The sequence below is a fragment of the Amaranthus tricolor genome, chromosome 7 (genome assembly GCF_026212465.1).
Source record: "Amaranthus tricolor cultivar Red isolate AtriRed21 chromosome 7, ASM2621246v1, whole genome shotgun sequence".
In the NCBI taxonomy this organism is placed as follows: Eukaryota; Viridiplantae; Streptophyta; class Magnoliopsida; order Caryophyllales; family Amaranthaceae; genus Amaranthus; species Amaranthus tricolor.
The window spans coordinates 5,787,957-5,801,199 of NC_080053.1; the positions used below are offsets into that span (position 1 = coordinate 5,787,957).

The 13,243-nt window shown below is 39.3% G+C and overlaps 1 long non-coding RNA gene across 1 annotated transcript; it reads right to left on the reverse strand.

Moving 5' to 3' along the window:
• Positions 1 to 10,560: 10,560 nt before the first annotated feature.
• Positions 10,561 to 12,944, reverse strand: LOC130818390 (uncharacterized). Its single transcript, XR_009043955.1, has 3 exons — positions 12,837 to 12,944; positions 11,766 to 11,843; positions 10,561 to 11,085 (listed from the first exon to the last, which is right to left on the reverse strand). It is a non-coding gene; the product is annotated as an uncharacterized LOC130818390 (long non-coding RNA).
• Between the last annotated feature and the right edge of the window lie 299 nt (positions 12,945 to 13,243).

Here is a 13,243-nt window from a genome sequence, read left to right on the forward strand (position 1 = left end):
ATGAAAACAATAGAATGTAACAAACAATTAACGTTTTTATAACTTCAATTCAAAACAATAATGAACAAAAAAACAATTTGCATATTGAAAAAAAATTAGGGATTTATTCATACCTTAAATGAGGATGAAAATGAACTAGTACACAAGGAGAAGATGGAAATGTAGTTGATTAGCTTAGTTGAATGAGAGGAATTGTAAATTTGAAGTAAATGAGAGTGAAGATATTTTTTTTTAACCTAATACCGACAGCAAGAAGGAAAGAGCAAAATGAAATGTTCGAAGGAAGCTGTTGGTTGCTGTTTTGTACTGCTACCAAACCGCCACTTCAAGTGGTGGTTTACTCAATATTAATTTTTTTTTTAAAAAAAAAAATTAAAAATCCACAAAACGCCATTTTAAGTAGCGGTTTAGTTCAGATCTCTAAAAAAAACCGCCATTTCATGTAGCGGTTATATTAAAAAAAAATAAATTACTCACACCTATCCTACGTGAACGGTAAAGTGGGAAATAGTTTCCCATTTTAAGGAAAGTGGGAATTAGTTTATAAGTTTGCAATATTCTGGGAATAGAATCTCGATTGTTCCATCAGCTATATTTGACTTTTTACGAATATTATTTTAATTATTTATATATTAAACTATATACAATTAAGAATTATGAAAATTTAATATTATAAAAGTATGCGATTAGACGATTCAAACAAGATCTCAATTGACTATATTTTTTCTTGCACACTAGTCGCAATATATAAAATAAAATTAAACAGTGAATAGTGTCAATAATATGCGCTCAGTAGGAGTCGAATCTCAAACCTTCTACGCACGCGGTTCCCAAAATTACACTTTTAAGTTTGACGATAATTGTTTTCCGGCTCCGATGTTACACTTTTGAGTTTGAAGATAATAGTTTGCGTATTTTGAAAAAGTGTCTTACGATTTTGAAATAAACCAACACTTAAAATATTGTAGGTAGTTGTCATTCCTAATTACCTTCGAAACACTCCCTCTATTACTTTGATCCCAAGCAGTGTATCCCAACATATTTTAACATCATCTACACCGTTGAATGCATCAGGTGCATTCAGGTCAATATTAAATTATATACAATCCCATTATTCTTTCTCAAAGTAAACCAATGGCTATTATTTTAAATTATATAAAATCTTATTATTCTTTCTCAAAGTAAACGAATGCCTATTATTCTTGCTAGATTAATAGTCATAGCATGTACAAAAGCCCATGTCAATTAAACAAGCAAACTGCACTTATAAGGTGCAAAATTAAATTTATAATAATACAACTGAATTGAACATTCACAAAATTTGCGATGTGTTATATATCACAAGCTATCAACGAATACTAGTCAACATAAAATTTATCATATGGCACCGACATTAAACAATCAAAAGATCTTCATATTGTCGTATAACAAAAATCCTAAAAGAAAGACATACCAAAATCACAAGCTTTATGATAATATGTCCAAATTAAACAATAACAAAACACATATAAGTTTATGGGTTTATTCAATCGAGGATCATCTAAGAAGTGGTAAGGCTTTATATTCAATTGAAGTGTTCCCACTTAAAGTTGTAATACAAAAGCAAAGATAGTAATACATGTTCAATAAATAGTTAAGCAAAATGAACATGGTTGTGGTGGGTTAGCATGAAAAGTTAGAGCTCCTAATAATTGGAGTTGCCAAACAAGTGTTCCAAAAAGACAACAATATTTAAGATAGTGTTTCAAAAGCTAACATCGTAGACAACTCAAGGCGTTGAAGTCCAATACATCGGAAGTAGTTGCATCCGAAAAATCTAAACTATGCTTCACTGTCCCTACTTTCTTTGATGCAGATGACGGTTGTGGATCATTTGAAGGAGCAATAGTCAATGGAGCTGGTACAATTTTGTAACACCCCTGAATTTCAGACCCTTCAAGGGTGTCACTTGTAGAAATAAATAATTATTTAAATAGGAAGAAAGAAAGAGATGACGTTTGAAAATCTTGTCAAACAAAATCCTACGGAAATTTCGGCAGCATCTGCCCTGAAATTTGACGCGCCGAAGATTTAGACAAACGATAAATCATCATAATGAAGAGGCATCAATGGCCTCGTAACAGAATCACGGCGGAAAGGTCATCGCCAAAACCTCTGTCGACATGCTAAGCATGGATCGTGGTTCCCATGTAAACACTTGGGTTTTCCAAGCAAAAAGATAATCCACTGTACAAGCCATTCAAGATACTAAAACAAAATATAAAACGATATAAATCTTTGCAGCGGAACGAATTACATCAAAAGGAGGACTCATGCCTCAACCAAAACATACACCCTTTCAATTCGAAATCACATGTAGCGTCAAAAATGGTTCGAACAGGGCACGCGTCAAGGTTCTCACTCGATTCCCCCCCCATATGCAATGCAAGGAAACTCCAAAACCTGCAAGACCTATCTACAACGCCCCTGCTGCTCAACGTAAAGTCATAGACCAAACGTGTCATAGCAGGGCCATCAGAGACAAGCCGTCAACAAGGAAACAAGCAGTACACGTCAGTATCTAGCAACAAGTTATATATGCAACCAACAATCAATTCAACAAACGAGGGAAGAAAGACACTCCAATGTATAAAAATCTACTCCAACCATTCCTCACTTCTGTGCACTTCTCAATGCCTTCACCATTTTCTATTTCTTCCTTAATTCCACGTATCATCTTTTGTGACTAGAGGCCACCATATTGGGGTTTGCAAGACCCACATGGCAACACCTCGGCCAAGGGCGGTGACGGCCATGCCGGCGCCCAATGGCAAAGTATGATCATACCCCCGTACAGCGACCATATATAGATGATCCATGCCTCCGGGAACTAAACCAACTGGGGTACCAATCCAGTGGAGTCACAGTAACATCCAACTTAATATCTCATCAATAAGGGACTCATTCCCATTCCATCTCATATAATCCAACATTTTACTCTCGCGATATCAGAACTCAATCTCTACCATCTTTACAACTGATTTCCACTTGTAACACAAACTTAGCAGTATTTAAATAGCAAATCATATTCAACCTAGCTCGTATAATATTATCACGCAAGGAAAATATATTGAAGATGCATGCAAGAATCAGTTACTGCGTGTACTTACCTGCAAGCGTCACTGCACGACCACAAGTTACGAAAATCACCCAACTAAGGGTCTACTTTCCTCTTATAAACTGGGAACCTATACAAGTTGGGAATAGAACTTATAAGTTCTCTTAACTACTTTGGTATACCAGTAAGAAACCAAGTAACCACTATCATCCATTCACGACAAGTTTTCAATTACTTCTAGCACGTACGCATCTCATTCAACATCAAGCATAATCGTCAATTTAACAATAACACAAGTTTTTCCATCGGCAAAGAATAAAAGGATCATGTCGACTGTTTCACTACGCCAACTAACTTTGAGTTATAACGGTTCACATCATCTTAATATAAGGCGACGATTCACACTTAATGTTGATGTAGAGCTAATATGACGACAACGACGAGTCTTAAAGTTATCACATCACAGCATCATTCATTATATTCTCTAAGGTTAGAAAGAACTAAAAATCAAGCATCATAACAAGTAGCTTTAATAATTCTCAAAGTTGACACTATGTTCATAGCCTTACTAATATCATTTAATTATACTTCGATAATCTAACGAGGGCACTTGTAATCAACATTAATAATTTCTTTTACTTCAACAAGGCCAATTAAGACTACCATGCCTAACAAAACTCTCATACTCAACACAAATAAGGTTACTCATTACTAAGACACCATCAAAATAGTATACTACCATTATTTTCATTCATACTTCAAACTCTAAATCAAAAATATTTTCAATTCATCAAACATACTCTTACCCACAAAAAGATTCTATGAAAATAATACAAAGCTCAACACTATTTATTTATATTTCTAAAACATAATTCATGAATGCATTCAAATCACAAATCTAATTATCACTCACAGCAAGATTTAATAACCATCATACAAAGTTTAACACTTTTCATCCATATTTCGAAAACCCAATTCATATACATTCAAGTCATCAATCAACTTTCTACCCACAACAAGATTCAATGAAAAATCATACAAATTTAACACCAAGTTCATAAACTTAGTAAAATTCTGATTGGAAACTAGCAAAATTACTTAGAGTGAACTTGAGAGGGCTTACAATGGGGTAATTAGAAAGGAGTGAAGACTAGACGGTTAACACCACGCATCTAGACCATGGCGGCTGCTGGCGATTGTGGAGAAGGCAGCGGTCGTGGCTGCTGCTGGCGAGACGCAGCGAGAGAGGAGGAGAGTGTGCTGTGGCTGCTGCTTGCGTGGGGAAAGAAAACGCAGCCCTAGCTGCTGCTGTTGGGAAGGAGGGGAGGCGCGGCTGGTGGAAAGGGAGGAGGCACGGCTGGGGGAAAAAGGGGATTGAGAGAAAGAGAGAAAGAAGAAGAGGGAAGAGGAAGACGGCTTGTCTTCAGTGTTAGGGTTTCGTGGTCTTTAACACCGTTTTCTCTTTTTTTTTTTTTTTTTTTTTTTTTTTTTTTTTTTTTTTTTAATCTCGGTTCATCTTGTTGCGAGATCCAATTAAGAGACTCACCTTCGCGGCCTCACACATTTTAATAAAATAATCATTTTGATTCGAACCTCTTTATTTGAGAAATCGTAACGATATTTTTAGTATATATATATAAGTCGACATTTAAATCCGTATGTGAAAGAAATTTATTAAAGCTAATTCGAAAATAATTAAATAATAATTGTAAAATCTTTAAAAACCATTAAAATATTAAATAATTACGTCATTAAAATCTCGGGGTGTTACAGACTACCCCCCTTAAAAGGAGTTTCGTCCCCGAAACTAGCGCACCCAAGGTACTAATTGAGAAAATTTATATTTCTAATAACTCAAGAAGGTGTCTTAACGATTTTAAGCCTAAGGAATTATCTCAAGGATCGTGACCTTATTGACACTATTATACTCACTCTTATCCAAATATTCATGCATATTTTGTTCCGAGCATTCATAGTCCTCTAAATTAACTCGACACCCAAACAAAGCATGTAAATGTCACACAATTAACTTAACATAATCAATCAAAAGCATGTAAAAAAAATCAAAAGCATGCAATTTTCTAATAGGTCGGTATCATAGAGGAGGAAATGCATGCAAACGCGCGAAGTTCTATCACATTCTACCCCCCTTAAAGACTTAGTTACGACCCCGTAATTTACTAACCTCAAGAAAAAGGTGCGGGTATTTCTCACGCATGGAATCTTCAGTTTCCCACGTTGCCTCTTGTGTGCGCTGGTTAGCCCATATAACTTTCACCATCTTTATATCTTTTCTCCTCGTACTACGCACCTTAGAATCTAAGATCTTGATAGGTTTCTCTTCATAAGATAAATTTTCATCCAGATCTAAGGGTTCGGGATCTAGCACATGAGATTTATCGGGAACATATCTCTTCAACTGCGAAATGTGAAACACATCATGCACCTTACCCAACTCATTGGGTAATGCTAGTCTGTAAGCGACCTTTCCTACCTTCTCTGTGATCTCATAAGGTCCTATAAACTTGGGGCTCAACTTCCCCCTCTTGCCAAACCTCATGACTCCCTTCATTGGTGAAACTCTCAATAACACATAATCCCCTACGGCGAACTCATCAGGTCTCCTCTTAAGATCTGCGTAGGACTTTTGTCGATCCTGGGCCGCCTTAAGTCTTTCTCGAATCATTTTTACCTGATCAGTCATCTCCTCTAACATAGCCGGTCCTAGAGTAACAGATTCACTGAAATCGTCCCAACATACAGGATTACGACAACGACGACCATACAGAGCCTCAAAAGGTGCCATCTGGATGCTTGCCTGGTAACTATTGTTGTATGAAAATTCCACCATATCTAGGCACTCATCCCAAGATCCTTGCCTATCCAAGGCTACGGCTCTCAACATATCTTCAAGAGTCCGATTAGTGCGCTCGGTCTGTCCATCAGTGGCAGGGTGAAAAGATGTGCTTCTTAGAAGTTCTGTTCCCAGAGCTGCTTGAAAAGCCTCCCAAAATTTTGACACATACCTAGTATCACGGTCAGAAACTATAGATCTAGGGACACCATGGTATCGCACAACATTTTTAAGGTAAGCTCGAGCCAACTGATCCATACTCCATTGATTATTCATCGGAATGAATCTTGCACTCTTGGTGAGTCTATCAACGATCACCCATAACGTGTCATTTCCTGACCTAGTTCTCGGTAAACCCAAAACAAAGTCCATTGATATGTCATCCCATTTCCATACAGGAATATCCAAGGGTTGGAGTAAACCTGCAGGTCTCTTATGTTCACTTTTGACCTTTTGACATGTCAGACACCTGGAAACAAACTCAGCAATATCTCTTTTCATCCCAGGCCACCAGAATGTTTGCTTCAGATCTCGATACATTTTATCTCCCCCCGGGTGGACGGAATACATCGAACCATGAGCCTCTGATAAGATTTTATCCTTGAGCTCTGCACAAGAAGAGGGTACACACCATCTACCCTTGTATCGAATGCTACCATCCTCGAATATTGTGAATCCTTCAGCTTTTCCTTCTTTAACCTGCTCCCTCGTTTTTTCCAATAAGGAGTCACTCACTTGATGTGTTAAAATTTCTTCAAAAATTGAGGGTCGAATTGATAAGGCTGTTAATCTGGACCTCAGCTCCCCGTGCTGCACAATCTCGAGGTTCAACTTTTCCATGTCTCTTTGCAACTCTCTAGGAATAGTCAAGGTAGCTACGGAATGATTGGTCTTTCTACTTAGAGCATCGGCTACCATGTTCGCCCTACCCTCATGGTAATTAAACTCCACGTCATAGTCGTTAATCAACTCTAGCCATCTTCGCTGCCTCATGTTCAAATTTTGTTGCGTATACAAGTATCGCAAACTCTGATGATCAGTGTAGATCTTGCACTTCACTCCATACAAGTAATTTCTCCAAATTTTCAAAGCAAAGACAATGGCTGCTAGCTCCAGGTCGTGAGTTGGGTAATTGACTTCATGTGGTTTTAGTTGTCTGGATGCATACGCGACCACTTTCCTATTTTGCATCAATACACATCCCAACCCATACTTCGATGCATCACTATACACAAGGTACTCAAGGGTGCTATCTGGAAGAGTAAGCACGGGTGCGGTAGTCAACCTCTCCTTTAAGGTTTGGAAAGCCAACTCGCACTCTTTAGACCATTCGAATTTCTTGTCTTTCTTCATCAAGTTGGTCATAGGGCGGGCGATCTTTGAGAAATCCTTCACAAATCTCCTATAGTAACCAGCTAAACCCAAAAAGCTCCTTACTTCAGTCACATTCTTCGGTGCAGGCCAATCTCTCACCGCCTCAATTTTTGCGGGATCAACGGCAACTCCTTCTTTGGACACAAAATGCCCAAGGAACGAAACCTCCTCGAGCCAAAATTCACACTTTGAAAACTTCGCGTACAACTTATTGTCTCGGAGTAATTGCAACACCTTCCTCAAGTGTTGTTCGTGTTCCACCCTATCTCTCGAATACACCAAAATGTCATCAATAAAGACCAGCACGAAATTGTCGAGGCACGAACTAAACACCTGGTTCATCATGCACATAAAAGCTGCAGGTGCATTAGTCAACCCAAAAGGCATCACTGTGAACTCGAAGTGCCCATATCGAGTCCTAAAGGCTGTTTTCGGAATATCGCGCTCCGCAATCCTCAGCTGATGATAGCCAGACCTCAAGTCAATTTTGGAAAATAACCCTGCTCCCTTAAGTTGGTCAAACAAATCATCGATTCTCGGAAGAGGGTATTTGTTCTTCACAGTTATCTTGTTCAGTTCTCGATAATCAATACATAACCTCATACTCCCATCCTTCTTACGAACAAACAAGACAGGTGCTCCCCAAGGCGAAACACTCGGTCGAATGTATCCCTTCTCTAATAACTCCTCGACTTGCTTTTTAAGTTCCTCCATTTCAGCTGGTGCCAACCTATATGGTGCTTTTGATATAGGTCCCACCCCTGGTACCAGGTCTATGGTGAACTCAACAGCCCTAACAGGTGGCATCCCCGGTATCTCCTCTGGGAAGACGTCTAGGAACTCATTTACGATTGGCACTGATTCAGGAGTCAACTCCTCGTCTTCTATCTTACGTACATGACATAGGTAGCTTGGCAGTCCCTTCCTCAATAATGTTTTCATCTTCAGGGACGATACTATCTTCGTTTGCATACCTGAAGTAGCTTTGCAATACTTAACTTTCTTTCCCTTGGGCCCCACAAGCCTGACTTCTTGCCTCTCACATTCAACAATAGCTTTAAACCGACCCAACCAGTCCATCCCAAGAATAATGTCTAAGTCGCACATCTTTAACTCATATAGGTCACTAGGAAAAATGGTTCCCCCAATGGTCAAAGGAACACTCTTATAGACTCTAGTGCATTGATACAACTCTCCTGAAGGAACTGCTACGGCGTACGAAGAAGGTTCGGGATCCTTTAATCCTAACCTTTCAATTATTGATGCAGATACAAAAGAATTTGATGCTCCAGTATCAAATAACGCATTGACAGGCACGGAGTTCACAAGAAACTTACCTGTCACCACATCCTTTGCATCCTCTGCTTCCCTTGTGCTGATGGCGGTTAATTTTCCAGGTGTTGATTGAGTAGTTAGCGCACCGGTTCCCGCACTTCCATTACTTCGACCATTCGACTCTCCGGGTTTATAGTTGCTTGGACTAGGCCGATATCCGTTCCCGTTCTTCGACTGATGTAAGTTTTGACCACGGTAGTCACTCCCATTCCTCTGATTCCCAAAATTCCTCTGATAAAAATGCTGCTGTCCCCCATTCTGTTGATTCGGACGCCCATGCTTGGCATAACATTCGAAGCCACGATGACCCAACTTGCCACAAACATTACATTCTACTAAATTCCCATTACAATCCTTCCCTGGGTGGTTGTTTGGACACCTGCGGCAGAAATAAACTATTTCCTTACTATTACTGTCTCCACTCTTCTTTTGATTGCTGAACCCCCTATGGTGCGACTTCCCATTTCTTTCGAGGCTTGAAAAGCCCATGTGTTTCTTATTCTGCTGGGAATGGTGTTGCTGCTGGAAGCTCTCCTTTCTCTTATCCCCACTGTTGACACCTGCACTGCTAGTTTCAAGCTTCTTTCCCTTATCTTTGTATAGTAGACTTCCCACTTGAGCAGCTCTTTGGTACATCGCATCCAGAGTGGTGTACCGGTCACTATCAACATGCACTTGAATTTCATTGCTCAGCCCCAATTCAAAACGCTGCATCTTCTGCTCCTCGGTAGGGACGTCATCAGGGCAATATTTCACATACTCCATGAACTTCTTATAGTATTCGTCAACCGTTAAATCTCCCATCTCGAGCTTCGAAAATTCATTGGACTTTTGCTTCCTGATATGAGGTGGGTAGTATTTTTCCCGAATCACCCTTTTGAACTCCTTCCATTGCAACGGCTCCTGAGGATCACTCATCAAGTTGTCTCTAGCATTGGACCACCAGTAATCAGCTTCTTCTTGTAGGTAGAAAGCGGCTTGGTCCACTCTCAGGTGCTCAGGGCATTGCACCACGTTGAAAATCTTGTCAAATTCCCGTAACCAGTTCTCTAAGATTACGGGTTCTCCAGTTCCTGTAAACACAGGGGGTTTGTTCTGTGAGATGCTCTTGCTCATGGAGGCTGCCGTCTCAACTTCGGGCGCAGACCTAGATCTCCTTTCCTCGGCTAGCTCCATGACCAGTTCTCGTAAGGCCTTGTTCGAGCGTCTCTTCAAACGTTGACTAGACAACGGAGGCATTTCCCTGCAAACAAGAGTTTCACAAACGAGAGATGTTCACCATTCGTTAAGATAACATGCTTCATCGCCAAAAACACATTTTGTATGCAAATTCCAACCAGGCATACATTCTTGTTTTGCGTGGAATTCATCCTTATTTTGAAATATATCAACTTCACTAAAGAAAATGAACTAGTAAGCTTATCTAAATAATTTTGACATAAACTACTAACCAATGAAACCTAAACACATAATCAACTAATATAAGGTTGAAGGTAAGTACGGCAACTCGTAGCTTAACTAGGACAGGCACATAAAAAAAAATGTAGCCTCTTACGCAACCCATAACTTGCAACATTTGCTCCTACAAACATAATTCATGCTTAAAATTTCAATTAATAAAACGTCATCTGTTAAGTCACCACAAATTCATTACAAAGATTCATTCCAATCATTGCAAGGATCGTAAGCCTAAGCGTGCAAATTCATGTGCAATAATACTCAAAATGCATGCATATATAAATGCACCTAACCCATGTCTACCCATACTCTCAAAGCAGTTTAACTTCGAAAACAAAACAGGAATAAGTACTAGAGAAAACACGAACCGTTTGGGAAAGATAGGAACCACTGGCTCTGATACCACCTGTAACACCCCTGAATTTCAGACCCTTCAAGGGTGTCACTTGTAGAAATAAATAATTATTTAAATAGGAAGAAAGAAAGAGATGACGTTTGAAAATCTTGTCAAACAAAATCCTACGGAAATTTCGGCAGCATCTGCCCTGAAATTTGACGCGCCGAAGATTTAGACAAACGATAAATCATCATAATGAAGAGGCATCAATGGCCTCGTAACAGAATCACGGCGGAAAGGTCATCGCCAAAACCTCTGTCGACATGCTAAGCATGGATCGTGGTTCCCATGTAAACACTTGGGTTTTCCAAGCAAAAAGATAATCCACTGTACAAGCCATTCAAGATACTAAAACAAAATATAAAACGATATAAATCTTTGCAGCGGAACGAATTACATCAAAAGGAGGACTCATGCCTCAACCAAAACATACACCCTTTCAATTCGAAATCACATGTAGCGTCAAAAATGGTTCGAACAGGGCACGCGTCAAGGTTCTCACTCGATTCCCCCCCCATATGCAATGCAAGGAAACTCCAAAACCTGCAAGACCTATCTACAACGCCCCTGCTGCTCAACGTAAAGTCATAGACCAAACGTGTCATAGCAGGGCCATCAGAGACAAGCCGTCAACAAGGAAACAAGCAGTACACGTCAGTATCTAGCAACAAGTTATATATGCAACCAACAATCAATTCAACAAACGAGGGAAGAAAGACACTCCAATGTATAAAAATCTACTCCAACCATTCCTCACTTCTGTGCACTTCTCAATGCCTTCACCATTTTCTATTTCTTCCTTAATTCCACGTATCATCTTTTGTGACTAGAGGCCACCATATTGGGGTTTGCAAGACCCACATGGCAACACCTCGGCCAAGGGCGGTGACGGCCATGCCGGCGCCCAATGGCAAAGTATGATCATACCCCCGTACAGCGACCATATATAGATGATCCATGCCTCCGGGAACTAAACCAACTGGGGTACCAATCCAGTGGAGTCACAGTAACATCCAACTTAATATCTCATCAATAAGGGACTCATTCCCATTCCATCTCATATAATCCAACATTTTACTCTCGCGATATCAGAACTCAATCTCTACCATCTTTACAACTGATTTCCACTTGTAACACAAACTTAGCAGTATTTAAATAGCAAATCATATTCAACCTAGCTCGTATAATATTATCACGCAAGGAAAATATATTGAAGATGCATGCAAGAATCAGTTACTGCGTGTACTTACCTGCAAGCGTCACTGCACGACCACAAGTTACGAAAATCACCCAACTAAGGGTCTACTTTCCTCTTATAAACTGGGAACCTATACAAGTTGGGAATAGAACTTATAAGTTCTCTTAACTACTTTGGTATACCAGTAAGAAACCAAGTAACCACTATCATCCATTCACGACAAGTTTTCAATTACTTCTAGCACGTACGCATCTCATTCAACATCAAGCATAATCGTCAATTTAACAATAACACAAGTTTTTCCATCGGCAAAGAATAAAAGGATCATGTCGACTGTTTCACTACGCCAACTAACTTTGAGTTATAACGGTTCACATCATCTTAATATAAGGCGACGATTCACACTTAATGTTGATGTAGAGCTAATATGACGACAACGACGAGTCTTAAAGTTATCACATCACAGCATCATTCATTATATTCTCTAAGGTTAGAAAGAACTAAAAATCAAGCATCATAACAAGTAGCTTTAATAATTCTCAAAGTTGACACTATGTTCATAGCCTTACTAATATCATTTAATTATACTTCGATAATCTAACGAGGGCACTTGTAATCAACATTAATAATTTCTTTTACTTCAACAAGGCCAATTAAGACTACCATGCCTAACAAAACTCTCATACTCAACACAAATAAGGTTACTCATTACTAAGACACCATCAAAATAGTATACTACCATTATTTTCATTCATACTTCAAACTCTAAATCAAAAATATTTTCAATTCATCAAACATACTCTTACCCACAAAAAGATTCTATGAAAATAATACAAAGCTCAACACTATTTATTTATATTTCTAAAACATAATTCATGAATGCATTCAAATCACAAATCTAATTATCACTCACAGCAAGATTTAATAACCATCATACAAAGTTTAACACTTTTCATCCATATTTCGAAAACCCAATTCATATACATTCAAGTCATCAATCAACTTTCTACCCACAACAAGATTCAATGAAAAATCATACAAATTTAACACCAAGTTCATAAACTTAGTAAAATTCTGATTGGAAACTAGCAAAATTACTTAGAGTGAACTTGAGAGGGCTTACAATGGGGTAATTAGAAAGGAGTGAAGACTAGACGGTTAACACCACGCATCTAGACCGTGGCGGCTGCTGGCGATTGTGGAGAAGGCAGCGGTCGTGGCTGCTGCTGGCGAGACGCGGCGAGGGAGGAGGAGAGTGTGCTGTGGCTGCTGCTTGCGTGGGGAAAGAAAACGCAGCCCTAGCTGCTGCTGTTGGGAAGGAGGGGAGGCGCGGCTGGTGGAAAGGGAGGAGGCACGGCTGGGGGAAAAAGGGGATTGAGAGAAAGAGAGAAAGAAGAAGAGGGAAGAGGAAGACGGCTTGTCTTCAGTGTTAGGGTTTCGTGGTCTTTAACACCGTTTTCTCTTTTTTTTTTTTTTTTTTTTTTTTTTTTTTTTTTTTTTTAATCTCGGTTCATCTTGTTGCGAGATCCA